Here is a 15322-nt window from a genome sequence, read left to right on the forward strand (position 1 = left end):
ATATATATATATATATATTAATTATCCCCATAAGGATAATTAATAATTTGGGAACTAATTTCTTTTGCAAATGTAAACCAACCTGCATGATATAAACGGTTTTTGGCACAGCATCTTTACGTTAGCAGCTAGTCTTATTGTTTATACAGTCACATACACACACAGCATCACTTTCATCGTAACTTTTCTTTTATTTTTTGATTTTGTGATTACCCTTATGACTATGTCTCCAAAGCGAAAGTAAAGGTGTGCCTGCAGTAAAGAGAAAGGTGATTACAATGGAAATGAAAGTAGAAATAATTAAGCATTCAGAGAGAGGCCAGATGCCATCATTCATTGGGAAAGCATTAGGCTTCAGTCACTTGACTTTGGAACAATTATAAAGGATAAAGTGAGAATAATGGAACATGTGAAAGGCAGTGCTCCAATGAAAGCATATGTTCTGTTTGAATTAAAAGAAAGAGCACAATAGTTTCTGTAACTTACTATTACAGTGGGGTGCTTAAGGGTCAAAGCTGTATAACTGAGAGAAGACCTCCACATAGCCTTTAAAGGAATGCGGAGAACCGACCAGTGCTTCTGACCTAATGTCCAATCCTCACCTTCTCGTGGTGCACCCTGTTGGGTATCTACTTTGATACTGAACGAACGAGGATGGGCTGGCAAATTGGGATTTAGCCGACCAAATTGTATTCTTATTGGTTAAACCAAAATAAAAAATGATGGTACAACATGACAAAATTTCATGCCGGCTGGGGCGTCGCCCGGTTACACAAGGCCCCCGTTGTTTTCGCCAGGGAACCAGGGCAAACAGCGAAAAGTCAGCTACTGGAACAAATCTGAAAACAAACCCCAACTCAACATCACCAGAGTTAAAGATCGGTACTATCAACGTAAGAAGCCTGAATGGCAAAGAAATGGAGCTAGCTGAGGAATTAGATAAGTACCAGATCGACATAATAGGGGTGACTGAAACAAAAAAGACCAAAACTGGTGAGATCTTTCTGAGCAATAAATACAAAATGTTATATTCAGGCAATGACAATCAAGGAAAAGAAGGAGTAGCCATAGTATTCAACACAAAATACGAGGCTAATCTTCTTGAATGGCAGTCAGTCTCAAGTAGAGTAATGTGGGCAAATATGAGAATGGGGAACTGGACAATGAGACTTATTTGCCTATGGTCACACAGAAGGTTCTACTAAGGTAGAAGTGGAGGAATTTTTTGAGGCTTTAGAAAAAGCAACTGACACAATGAAAAAGGAAAAGTTGGTCCTTGTTGGGGATCTAAATAGCAGAGTAGGAAATGATTGTGAGACATACAAAAATATTTTGGGAAAATTTGGAGAAAAGAGCAAAGCCAATAATAATGGCAAATATCTGTTGGATTTCTGCTCAGGACATGGACTGGTTATTACTAACACCATGTTCCAACATAAAAATGTGCACAAATTCACATGGAGAGAAGAAGCTAGGAATAAGAAAAGTCTCATTGACTATGTTATTGTTGATAGTGATGTTTTCTCCCTGGTACAGGACACCAGAGTGTACAGAGGATTTGAAATTGGAAGTGATCACTATTTAGTCTTGAGCAGGATAAAATTGAATTTCATATTGAAAAGAATAACATGTAAGAAAGTTTTAAAGCGAATAAAAGTTGAGCAGCTCTCAGATGTGAACTGTAGACTAAAATACAGAAATATTATTGAAAAGAAAATGAAAGAGTTTGAGAACAGGAATCAAACCTTGGAGATTCAGTGGCAAACTCTGAAGGAAACATTGATTGATTCTGCCAGAGAGGCATGTGGTGAGGTTGTGTGCAAGGATAAAAAAATCAGAACTCCCTGGTGGACACAGGAAGTTAAAGAGGCAGTGAAGGAAAAGAAGAAAGCATATCAAAAGTTCCTGGCAAATAAGTCAGCTTTTACTCTTACAGAATACAGAGACAAATGTAAGAAAGCTAAACAGTGTGTAAAACTAGCTAAACAAAAGTCATGGGAGGACTTTGGCAAGAATATAGAAAATAAATATCAAGAAGGTGGCAAAATATTCTGGAAGTTGTTGAAGAAGCTTAGGAATGGAGGAAAGAGTGCTGTAAAAGGAATTAGAGATGATAAAGGTGAAATGAAAACAGGAGAAAAAGATATCCTTGAAGTATGGAGTAATTACTTTGAAAAACTGCTAAATGAAACAAGCAGTGGTGACAGCACAGTGATAAAAAACACTGACCAGGCATGCAGTAAGGAATACATATCCATACTTGAAGTAGAAAAAGCCATCAAAGGTTTGAAATGTGGAAAGGCAGCAGGAGTAGATGATATTCGACCAGAAATGCTGAAGTATGGTGGTATAAGAGTCTTACAGTGGCTGCACTGCATAGTTCAGAAAGCCTGGACAGAGGGACGAATTCCCGATGATTGGAGTAGAGCTCTCATAGTACCCATATATAAAAAGGGAAATAAAACTGAATGTGAGAATTACAGAGGTATTTCCCTACTGAGTGTTCCTGGCAAGATCTATGCAAGTATACTTGAGAAACGGTTGAGAAGAATTGTGGAAGAAAAGCTTGGTGAAGAACAAGCTGGATTCAGGCCAAATAGAGGCTGTCAGGATCAGATCTTCACTTTACGACAAATAGTCGAGAAAACATGGGAATATAACAAAGATCTGTATTTAAGTTTTGTCGATTTGGAAAAGGCATATGACAAGGTGCCAAGAGAGAAGCTATTCAATACGCTGCAGTTATATGGTGTCAATGGGACATTATATCAAGCAATACTTAGTCTTTATTTGAGTTGTCAGTCAGCAGTTAGAATTGAAGGAAGTACAGGAAGATGGTTTAATGTTAAATCTGGTGTGAGACAAGGATGTACATTATCCCCTCTGTTATTCATTATCTATATGGATCACATTATGAAGGAATGTGGTATTAAACCTGATATCAAAATTGGAGATGTTAATGTCAGCTCTTTGCTTTATGCGGATGATGTTATACTTCTAAATAAATCCGCTACAAGTCTGCAAGATTCTCTGACTAAATTGAATAGCTGTTGTAATAGATATGGTATGAAGGTCAGCAATAAAAAGACAAAGACAATGAAAATAGGCAGAACCATTGAAAATGTCAACTGTGTTGTGAATGGAGAACCTGTGGAACAAGTAAAACATTTCAGCTACTTAGGCACAATTTTTACTGAAGATGGTAAACTAAATATAGAAATAGACAACAGAATCAGCAAAGCTGGTATCGTGGGAAGTCAATTGAATAAATTCATATGGAATAAGAAAGAAATTAGTCGGAACACTAAATTAGCTGTATACAAGACTGTGTTCAAACCAATTTTAACTTATGGATCTGAGAGCTGGGTCAGAAGTAAAACACTTGACCAAAGACTAGAGACCACAGATATGAGAGTCCTGAGAAAGATTAGAGGCGTGAACAGATGGCATCAATGGCAATATCATATTAAAAATGAGGATATTAGGAAAGAACTTGACATTGTCAGCATCCAGGAATGCGTTAGCAGAGCTAATCTCAGATGGTATGGTCACTTAAATAGAATGGGAGAGGAAAGATTAGCAAAACAAGTGTTCTCTGCCAGGTTGGCAGGAAAACGACCCAGAGGAAGACCAAGATATAGATGGATTGATACGGTACAAAGTGCCTTAGACGATAGAAATATAAGATCTGATAATGTTGGAGTCTTGACAAGTAACAGACTGATTTGGAGGAAAATTGTAGATAGGAAGTTAGTAATGATGTAGTTTTTTCATGTAGTACTGTCATATCCTGTACACCCCTTGAGGGTACATGGCAGGAATTTGATGATGATGATGATACTATTACAGTACAGTGGTATTATTATTATTACAGTATTACACTGTATTATTATTGTCACATATGAGCCATTATAGTATTGTTATTATTATCATTACCCTATATGCGCTGTTCATTAGGGATCCGAGTTACTTACAAATCCAACCTAAAGCTGTTCTCAGGAACGTATCTCATCCATAATCCAGAGACTGCCCCTTTGTGTGTGTATATATACCCACACAGAATTTTGTTTGTACATTACTTAGATGCACTGTTTTAGTTAAAAGCAACATTTCTAGAGAAAGAATTCTCAGTAATATAATATAAAAAGACAAACTCAAAGATTCATAAAACTACTTCAATTAACACATTTTTTAACTAATTTCATAAATTTACTAATATCAACAAAGCAAAACAAAAAAAAAGTTCACTAATGTTCTGCAGCAGTGGAGAGAGAGAAGAGGATGTACAGCATTTAGTTCAATAACTTCAGGGGATAGAGTAACCATGTAGTGTTGAGTATTGCAACCATCACAATGATAGTATTAAGAGTTTTTGTAAGTGCTTATGACAAAAAAAACTATAAAACTGCAGACAAAAATCATAGCATTTCTCATTAAGATGAACTAACTGATTAACATTCTCAAAACTAATTCTGTAATACTAAGTGACGAAATATTTCCTGCTGTAAGGGATTTTCAGTTCCCTCGTGTATGAATGCTGTGACAATTAACTACCTTAGATATATACTTAAGAATACTGAATCCCTTTGCATACTGGATTACACATGACACTTTCTCTTAAGGGATGCCATCTCACCCATAAGAACATCTGTAATGTTAAGGCTGAGTTATACCTTCTGGTGACAATGCAAAATGAAACTTACATAGTAGTAGAAAGCTCTCTATTTTCAATAAACATATGAAATGACTTTCATGACAGTTTAAAAGTACATACACTTTTTAAATAGAACTATATATTTTGGAGTATAGATATTAAACTCAGGAGTCTATTAGTGTATTTCAAGTGCATTTTTTTTTAAATATCTCAATTATTTCATAACTCCAAAATATAAATAACAGCAATAAGTAAAATTTCATATTAATACAGCTTCTTTATACAGGAAGCAAATTTTGGGGCCACATCATAATGTTTATTCCAATCAACATGAATGTAAGTCTATTGGAGAATGGGTGGGGAAAAGGATCTTGAATTGCTTTTCCTGTTGTAAGGGATTTTCATTTCCCTGAGTGCTGTGACAATTAACTACCTAATTTTTGGGACAACTACATGATATTTATCTAAATTGAGATGCATATTAACCTAACAGAAAATAGAACACCATAGAAAGTATTAATTACTGCGAGATTATTAATTACCTTGAGAAATTACGTGATAATGTTCATGTGACTGTAGCAGAAGAATTGATTAAGTCACAAGGATTGAGATCAAGCGATCTTGGTGGCCATGGCATGGGAAATGCACGACTAATGATTCTTCTGTCAGAGAAATGTTGCCGCAAAACACGCTGTACCTGAAGTCCGATGTGGGGTGGTGCACCATCCTGCATGAAGATGGTCGAATCGAGACATCCTCTTTGCTGCAGTTGTGGAACCACAAAGTTCTGTAGCATATTGGCACACCTGTTAGCATTGACGGAACAGGTCACTGGTCCATTTTGGCGATATTCCTTGTAAAAGTGGACCAATGATAAAAGATGCCGTAAATCTGCACCACACTGTGACTTTGGGCGAGTGGATAGGCATCTGCAGACACACGTGCGGATTAGTTGCAGCCCAAATGTGACAGTTGCGTGTGTTAATATTGCCGTTCAAATAAAAGTGCACTTCGTCATTTGATAAAATTTGCCACGGCCGTGCATCATCCACTTCCATGCGTGCTAAGAATCTCAAAGATAAGTCGATTCATGTGGTTGCATCACCAAGGCACAATTCTTGAACATGACTGATTTTATAGTGGTAAAACTTCAACATCTGATGTAGGATTTTCCACACCGTTGTGTATGCGATATCCATTTGTCGGGATATTGCTCGTGCACTGCTGGTACCCTGCACATTCATCATCTCCTGTTCCACAATAGCAGTTGCAACTTGTTGGTGATTGATTGGTTTGCATCCCCTGCCTACCTGCACTGCTAGAGTTTCAGTTTCAAATCGCCGAATCAGTTTTCGTAAGTTTGTTATGCTAAGCGGTCCTTTTCGTAAATTTTTCATACGCCGAAAATCACGAAGACAAGCACTGGCATTATTGTTCTGTTGATAATAGAGTTTGACTAACAAAGCACACTCATGGTAGGTAAGAGGCATCGAAAAGCAGTCCGTCTACGAATGATAAGAAATCTCACAGGCTTTCCTTTTATTGCATGATCACTCACAAGAAACGCGATAATGCAAATTAATGCATTTTACTCGGTAAACAGCGCCAAAATTTCCCCTGTTGGTGGCTTTTGGTACTATTTTCCCCCCATTAAATCGAATCCCCATGTTCCACTGTGTACATCTACCGAATATTGGTGTGTTTTGTACAATACATTACTCGCTAGGGGGCTCTGAACACTTGACAGTATTTTATAATCACCCAGTATTTTAGGAAGCTTTTAGGAGTACCCCTAAATGCAATGTGAGAACAGTATTCAATTCAATGGGTAGACTGATTTTTAATATGTAGAGTTAACAGCTAAAGATTTAATGGTGTTAAAAGGAAACAAAAAAATATATATACTAAACTGACAGAATTGAGTTTTATTAGCACTGAAATTAACACTGTTATCAGAAATCTATTTAAGAATGATTTGGAAATCAGAAGTTAGAATTTTTAGAGGTTGATAATCTGGACCTTGTTCGGTATTCTGACAAGGGATAAGTATTGTAATAGTTTATATAGCACTAAATCAGAGTAGCACAAAAAATAACCAGTTTATTAAAGCTACATATTTTATCTTCTTCAGGTATGAGAAAAAAAACTAACAGGCAAACACATTAAAAGGTTAGCAAGGTGGCACTTTCGAGTTTTGTATGATTTTAATGAATTGAAATTGCCTAGATATATGTTCCTTATTGTGAACATTGTGGATGTTCTTGCTTATGTGTTTGGCTGGCTATAGCTAAAAGACATTCTAACAATCCAATGACATTTCTACACACACACACACACACACACACACACACACACAAACAGAAAGAGAGAGATCTAACAGTGAGTTTGAATAACCTAAGGGACAGATAATTAAAGTACTATTGCATGGTACTCTACAGAGAAATCAGTTAACACACAAGGGTCAGATTGAATGTTGGATAAACAGTAGATGATGTGCTTTTGTTCAGAATATGAAATATTAGTTTCTTCAAATCAATACAGAATGCATACATCAAACAAATATGTGCATACAAAGGAAACTAAGATACAAAAAACATATCACCTCCATCTTCTTGCATTTAGCACTATGAAACTGAACACTTTGGAACACTAGTCATGAAGGGAGGTTGTCATTTCCCAGAGTAGATTTAAAGAATTGTAGTATTAACATTACTTCCAAGCCTCCATGGAGTCCAAAAAATCAAACACTTTTAGACAATAACTATCATACCTTGCCTTGAAGCCACTGAGCACTCACTACACACTGGCAATGCATTCCACTCATTCATCACCCACCATGCAAAAAATCTCCTTTTCACTTCCTTACATGACATTTGTACAGTTTTTAGGGATGGCCTCTTGTTTTCTCATTACTCTGTGCATAATTCTCCTGTATCTATCTGAAAGGTTCCTCTTGCCAACTTATGTCTTGATCATATTGCCTGTCCTCCTCCTATTTACCAAGCTCTGCGAGACAACATTTCCTTACTTTGTGCTCATACTCAACACCAGAGTCCAGAAACATTCTTAGTTATTCATCTCTACACTCTTCCAATGTTTCCTTATTGCCAGGTGACCAGAGCTGTGCACAGAAATCCAAATGAGGATTAGTTTCCTATACAGTGGGACTATCATCTCCTTATCCATACTTGTCTGGGGTTCTTTGCATTATAACAGCAATTTTCTGAGTAACCCTTAAAACTTTCATCATGTGTCCCCTGAAATTCAGTTCCCAAGTGATACCTTTACACTTAGTGACAACAAAAATCCCTATTCTTCAGCCCAAAGCAAAACTTATCAAATCCTCTTGCAACATCATCAACAAACTGAAAATAAATCAACTGAATATCTTCTCTCAAACCTTGGATAATATCAATGACATAAATATGCTAGACACATGAGAAATTGTGTAATTTTGAAATGTGGTTATCCATGCTAAGATCAGATAGTTTTTTTAAGACTAAATCTGTTCAACTGTATATCTGAAGTGAGAGAGTGGAGTTAAATGTAACATTATTTATTTTGTAAATAAATATTTGTCTTGATGTAAATGGAATTAGGATTCTTTCATCTTCTTATCATATAAATATTTAGACATTTTCAAAACCAGATATGAATCTGATTTTGATTATGGAGAGAATGTTTTTTTTTGTATTAATAATAAAAGTTAAGGAAATAATAAATGATAATTATTATTTTATTACATGACACCTTCAAATTAGTGCAATCACAAAGTGCACTCATTGACAGGAAAGCATCAAGATTTTACAATGGCACAGTTAAGAAAATTGTATCAAAATAATAACTATATAAAACATACTCCAGAAAAAGAAATAGTTCTAATATTATGCAACAAAATTATATCTAAAGCTGATAAGGTAATACTGCTACCATAATGAGTCAAGCAGAAGAATGACAAAAAAGAAAAGTATGATCTTTTTAAAAGAACATACCACTTACTAGAGTATAAATCATGATCTCCCTAACATCCAAAAGAAAAATGTGCATATACGCAAAAATAACTGGAATCTGAACTTGGCACATGTGTATTTTCTAATTGACAGTTCATAAACCAGTTCATACTAGATGACACCATTTTCTAAATGGTGTCATCCTGTATGAACTGGTTCGTTGTTCTGGATGCTTGTTTTTGTTAGTGTTTAAAAGCAAGCTTGGCAATTTTGTGATGGCTGACCACAAGGAACAGTGAACGTGCATGAAATTTTGTTTTCTTTTGGGTAAAACTGCAGCTGAAACTATTGTTATGCTTCAGCAAGCCTTTAAGGATGGTACTTTTAGGTAAAACGCTGGTTTTTCCATTTCAAAAATGGGGACATGTTAGTTGAAGACTAACCATAATCTAGTTGACCTTTGACAAGCAGAAATTATGAAAATCGAAAAGGTCGGCCAGGCAATCAATAAAGGTCATCAAAAGACCATTGTGCAAGCTTCTGAAGAGACGAATTTGTCATGGAGTTCATACCAGCAAAGTTTAACAGAATATTTGCTTTGCAAATGAAATGTGTGTCTGCTAAATTTGTGTCTCATTTGTTCACAGAGGGAATAAAAAAAAAAAATTGTGTGAATGTTTGCCATGATTTCAGGGTGCAAGTTCTTAATGACCAGTGACCAGAACTTTCAAAAGTTGTAACCAGGGAGAGTCTTGGTGCTATGGTTACGATCCAGAAATAAAACAAGCATCAAGACAATGTTGACTTGTTATTTTTTTTTTATGTGAATGGAATTGTACATTAAGAATTTGTTCCTCCTGAAAAAATTCTTAGTGTACCAACATTTTTATCCCTTTTCTGACATTCTGAGCAGGTCTCAGAAATCTACCTAATCTAAACAAATACGGATGCATAAAACTTATCAAAATTTGGGAACATTAATTATAAGAAGTTGCAGTTGGCATCCTAGGCTGCACCACTCAGATAGGACTTTAGAGTCACCCATGTGTTTCATTAAGTATTGTGTTGTGTGTGACAAGTGTTATTTGTACTCCCTGAAGATATCTCAGTGACTGAGATGAAATATTGGAAGCATTAAAATTAGTTCTTAATCCTTTCCTAGTGCTGTCAATACTCCATTAAACCTCTAACAGGATGCCCTCCCAGCACTTAAGCTACAACACATAGATGCAATATGGCACTTTATGAGAGAGAGAGAGAGAGGTCAAAAAAAGAGACAGTTGACAGAAAGTCTGATTTTTTTTTTGAGAGAATTATATGCTTCTGGGGTACTTTGCCTTTTCTCATTTCCTCATATTTAAGTAAAACTATTTCTTCTAATACCCTTAGCATTTATGTACTTTTCTATTTTTTATTTAAATGCTTCACATATATAATCTTATGATGAATCAAATAAGACACTGCCTGCTTCAAAGAATGACACTTTTATGCATAAACATTAGGGGAATAGTTAGTAATTCAACATTAGTTAAGAGATGTCACTTCAGCAATACTGCCCAGCAGCACTGTGTTCAGAAATGGGTGGAATAAGAAGGAGACGAAGGCTTTCAACTTCAATGAAGAATATTTCCCATTTTTTGATCTGAGCAGCTGTGTGGATCAAGAGAATGGAATTAGTGTCATATCTTGGAAAGGAGAATAGGCTCATATCCATTGGCATTACAAGTGTGTCCATTTGGCACACTTGTAATGCCAAAGAACATGATACTGAAGGTGAATGTGGTAAATGCAACTTGGATGAGGAGGTTGTAGTCTGAGTTACCAACAGGATAACCAACATCCACAGTGTATATGGAAGAGAAGCTTGTTAAGAAGTCAAGGCTGTTGATAGTCAAAGAGTTCAGAATTTGGAGAGAGAGCAAATGAATGCAGCATGGTATGGCAAGGAAATTTTAAAGCAAAGTGTATCAAACAGGACAAATTTGAGGTTTTGCATTCATTAATGTGAGATGTTAATGAATTCATCAGTTCTGATGAATGCATTACAAGTGCCACCCTTGTAGCAGAAGCATACAAGTTGTAGTTATGAAGTGGCACTGTGATTGCCAGTTGAGTTCTGTTAGAAATAATAAGTCTGGAGTGGACAACTGAAGTTGTAAAGCACATATGAAAAATTTTCTTGTTTTTTTAAGTATCAATTTTTTTTTTGGTTAGGTTTTTTGACTAATGCACTGTATTAAGTACCTAGTAGAATTCAAGATTAGCATCATCAACAACAACAACATAAGAAGCATCAATGGAAAAGAAATGGAACTAGAAGAAGTGGATAAGTACTAGACTGATAATAATAGGCATGACTGAAAATAAAGACAAAAACAAGTGAGATTTTTCTAAGCAACCCACACAAGATGTTATATTCAGGCAATAATAATAAGAGAAAAGAAAGAGTAGTTGGAGTATTCAACACTAAATACAAGGATAATTTTGAATTGCAGGCAATATCAGGCAGAACATGTGAGCAAATATCAAAATGGGGAACTGGGCAATGAGACTTATGGTCAAACATGAACATTCTACTAAGGCAGAAGAGGAGGAATTTTTCGAAGCATTAGAGAAGGCAACTGACATAACAAAAAGTAAAAGATGGTCCTTGTTGGAGATCTAAACAACAGATTACAGACATATAGAAATATTTTGCAAAAATTTGGAGAAATGATAAAAGCTAATAATAATGGTAAGTATCTACTGGATTTCTGTTCAGGATATGGACTAATTATTACTATGAAAAGTTCCAACATCAAAATGAACAAATATTCACATGTAAAGATACAAGAAATAAGTCTTATTGACTATAATCATGTTTCTATACAGAGAATTCAAAATCGGAAGCAATTGCTATATAGTTTTCAGCAGTATAAAAGTGAATATCATGTTGTAAAGAAGAGTATGTAAGAGAGTATAAAAAACAAATCAAAGTTGAGCAACTTTTAGAGGTGAACTGCAGACTCAAATACACAAACATTAGTCAGGAAGAAATGAAAGAGTGAAAATAAGAATCAAACCTTGGAGATTCGGTGGCAAGTCCTGAAGAAAATTTTGATTAAATCAGCCAGAGAAGCATGTAGTGAATGTCTGCAAGGATAGAATTAGAACTCTATGGTGGACTCAGAATGTTAAAGAGAGAGTCAAGAAAAAGAAGACCAAGACTGAAACATATTGAAAGTTCCTGGCAAGTAAGTTAGTGTGTTAGATAGGTTTGAATGTTTTCTACAATGTGCTGTCACTCGTCATTTTATTTAGCATTCTTTCAAAGTAATCACTCCAGGCATCAAGAATATATTTATCTTCAGTTTTCATGTTATCTTTATTATATTTGATTCCTTTACAGTACTCATTAAAGTATTTCTAAGCTTTTTCAATAGCCTCCAGAATATTTTACCACCTTCCTGATATCTTTCTTTGTTCTTACCAAAGTCTTCCCATGCCTTGTTTAGCTAGTTTTACACTATTTTGATAGGTTTCACTGACCCAACAGCTGTTTCAAACTCATTGGTTTTGGTCTATAGTTTCTGTCGTCGGCTTTGAAATGATGTTGAATTTAATGTCCATTTAATTTGTATAATTTTGAATTGCCGACATGAAGCCTCTGGCTCCTTATTTTTAGTAAATGCTTAACGCACCGATCGAGAGTTTGCCTTATGAAAAATACACCTCTCTGATGTTTCGAGTTTCTTAGTACTAAGAGTTTTTGCTCTCTTGGTTTCTGCCTGATCCCAGATGAAAACCAATGAGTTTGAAACAGCTGTTGGGTCAGTGAAACCTATCAAAATGAACCAATACGAGGCGAATATATGGACGCTATATAGCGTGCATGCCACCTATTAGGTTCGGCTAGGGCAACTTGCAGTATGGTGGCGAGCGTATTTACCGTAAGCTCTATGGTCAAATTTTTGCATGAAACTTTTTTTAGTTTCTGTTGTCAGCTTTGAAATGATGTTGGATTTAATATCCACTTAATTTGTATAATCATTATACATGCTTGATAGGTCTGAACTAGACTAACACAGAATCGCTCTCACTCTCTCTCTCTCTCTCTTCATAATCCTTTCCATAGTAATAACCATTATCACCATTAACACAGTTACCTAACATTGTTGCTCTTACACACAGATTCTTACAATTCTTCCAATCAGAATTCAGACTTTATGAAAGAAATATACGAGATGCTGTCTGCTTCTAGCAGCAAACCTTATGATAAGGTCACTGTCTTCACAAAGTTATGCTCTTTGTGAAGTAATTCAAAAAATTCTCACAGGACTTAATATTTAAAGAGATTTAAAAGCTTCACAATTTTAAAAAGCACTATCACTTCTAGCCATGTTCATCGCACTATTTCAGATTACGATCTGGTTAGCCAATTCTTCATTTCAATTAGGTTTATTTTAGTTATATAAAAATAATAATAATAAAATTAGTGAATTAGTTTTAAGGTGCTAACAGACATGAAAGCAAACTGCACAACAATATGCTCATTCCTATTTCAAGAATAATCATCAAAACACCAATAAAGTAAACTTAAGTTTACTTTAGTTATATAAAAATAAAAATAATAATAATAAAATTAGTGAATTAGTTTTAAGATGCTAACAGACATGAAAGCAAACTGTACAACAATATGCTCATTTCTATTTCAAGAATAATCATCAAAACACAAATAAGTCCATTTCAGGAGTAAGTTACTCCTGAAATGGACTTATACTGCAGTCCTTTACAGTGAATAAAACAGAAGTGTTTTATTCACTATAGACTGAGAGATTATGACAAAAATCACACTAGATAAACTCATGCTTCCAGAATTAAAAAAATAAAAACAATGAATATTCTCTCTTCATTTTTCAGATATGTCCACATGGTTAGCCTTGTGCCTATGCACTTTGCAACCATATGCCTAGGTTCGATTCCCATCAACGATGTGAGGAGCTTAAGGAACTTCCTTAGTCATAGCCAAGTTAGCTGGTCTTGGGCGTGGACAATAGGGTTTTTCATCGTGCAAGTAGGCAAACCGGCTCCATGAACACACACACAGATACAGTCAAGAATACTTAAGACAATCCCTCCAGCCATAGATCTGAATTGTCAGCTATGCCAGTCCCAAGCCCGGATAAAAATAAGGGGGGGGTGCCATACCTCCCCGTAAAAGGGGCTGAAGGCCACTGAATAATCATATGAAATGAATGAATTTCTCAGATATATAAAATTCACAAACTAAATAACCATTAGTGGTAATCATGCACTACGGGTCCACAAGAAGGTTATCCCCATATCTAATACTTAGTCTTGGTCTCTCATGCACAAAAAAAAAAAAAAAAACTCCATCCATTTTAAATCTTCATTCCAAAAGAACTCAGATGTCATAGTCTGATTTGACATTACATCTCTCTACTAACCCCTCCCACTGAGAGATATCCCAGCATTGTATCTCAACCACCCACCCTCTAGATATAACAGATGTCTAAGAAATTGTGATTAAGTTTGTTATTTGGAAAGACAACATATATAAATAAAAATTGAACATAAAATTTGTTATTTATCAATTTTAATGATCATCAATAAGACCAACAATAAAGGGTTCATTCTTTAAATACTCAAGTAGACAACTAGGGGTGCTTAAGGGCCAAAGCTGTATAACTGATAGGAGATCTCCACATAACCCCTAAAGGAATGCAGAGAACCCATCAGGGCTTCTGACCTAATGTCCATTCCTCACCTTCTCGCAGTACACCCTGGATACTGAACAAACGAGGATGGGCTGGAAATTTCGGATTTAGCCAACCAAATTGTATTCTTATTGGCTTAACCACCTTACCAACCATTAAAGATCAAATACGCATCCTCAAAAGCTTCGTATCCATCATAAATTTCAATGTAACATCAATGGTATTACAATTTTAATATGCGCTTCGTATCCATAGAAATGTGGACGTATATATATATATACGTCCTGGCTGGTAGCATGGTTAAACCAAAATAAAAAATGATGGTACAATATGACAGAATTTCATGCCGGCTGGGGTGGGGGGTGGGTCGCTTGGTTAAACAAGGACCCCATTGTTTTTGTCAGGGAACCAGGGAAAACAGCAAAAAGTCAGCTATTAGAACAAATCCTAAAACCTACCCCAACTCCAACTCAATATCGCCAGAGTTCAAAATCAGTACTATCATCATAATGGCAAAGAAATGGAGCTAGCTGAGGAATTAAATAAGTACCAGATCGACACAACAGGGGTGATTGAAACAAAAAAGACTGGTGAGATCATTCTGAGCAATAAATATAAATTGTTATATTTTAGGCAATGACAATCAAGGAAAAGAAGGAGTAGCCATAGTATTCAACACAAAATACAAGGCTAATCTTCTTGAATGGCAGGCTGTTTCAGGTAGAGTGATGTGGGCAAATATCAGAATGGGGAATTGGACAATGAGACTTATTTGTGCCTATGGTCCCAAAGAAAGTTCTGCTAAGGTAGAAGTGGATTAATTTTTTGAAGCTTTAGAGAAAGCAACGGACAAAATAAAAAAGACAAGTTGGTCCTTGTCGGAGATTTAAATAGCAGAGTAGGAAATGATTGTCATCATCATCATCAAATTCCTGCCATGTACCCTCAAGGGGTGTACAGGATATGACAGTACTACATGAAAAAATTACATCATTACTAAC

General features: G+C 35.6%; 1 protein-coding gene across 3 annotated transcripts in view; it reads right to left on the minus strand.

Moving 5' to 3' along the window:
• Smurf (SMAD specific E3 ubiquitin protein ligase) overlaps nucleotides 1-15322 on the minus strand; it is a 452534-nt gene that overhangs the window by 165570 nt on the left and 271642 nt on the right. The gene's annotated exons all lie outside the window — the stretch shown is intronic.

The sequence above is a fragment of the Typopeltis vanoorti genome, chromosome 17, assembly GCF_054136105.1.
Source record: "Typopeltis vanoorti isolate ZY-2024b chromosome 17, IOZ_Tvanoo_1.0, whole genome shotgun sequence".
Taxonomy (NCBI): Eukaryota; Metazoa; Arthropoda; class Arachnida; order Uropygi; family Thelyphonidae; genus Typopeltis; species Typopeltis vanoorti.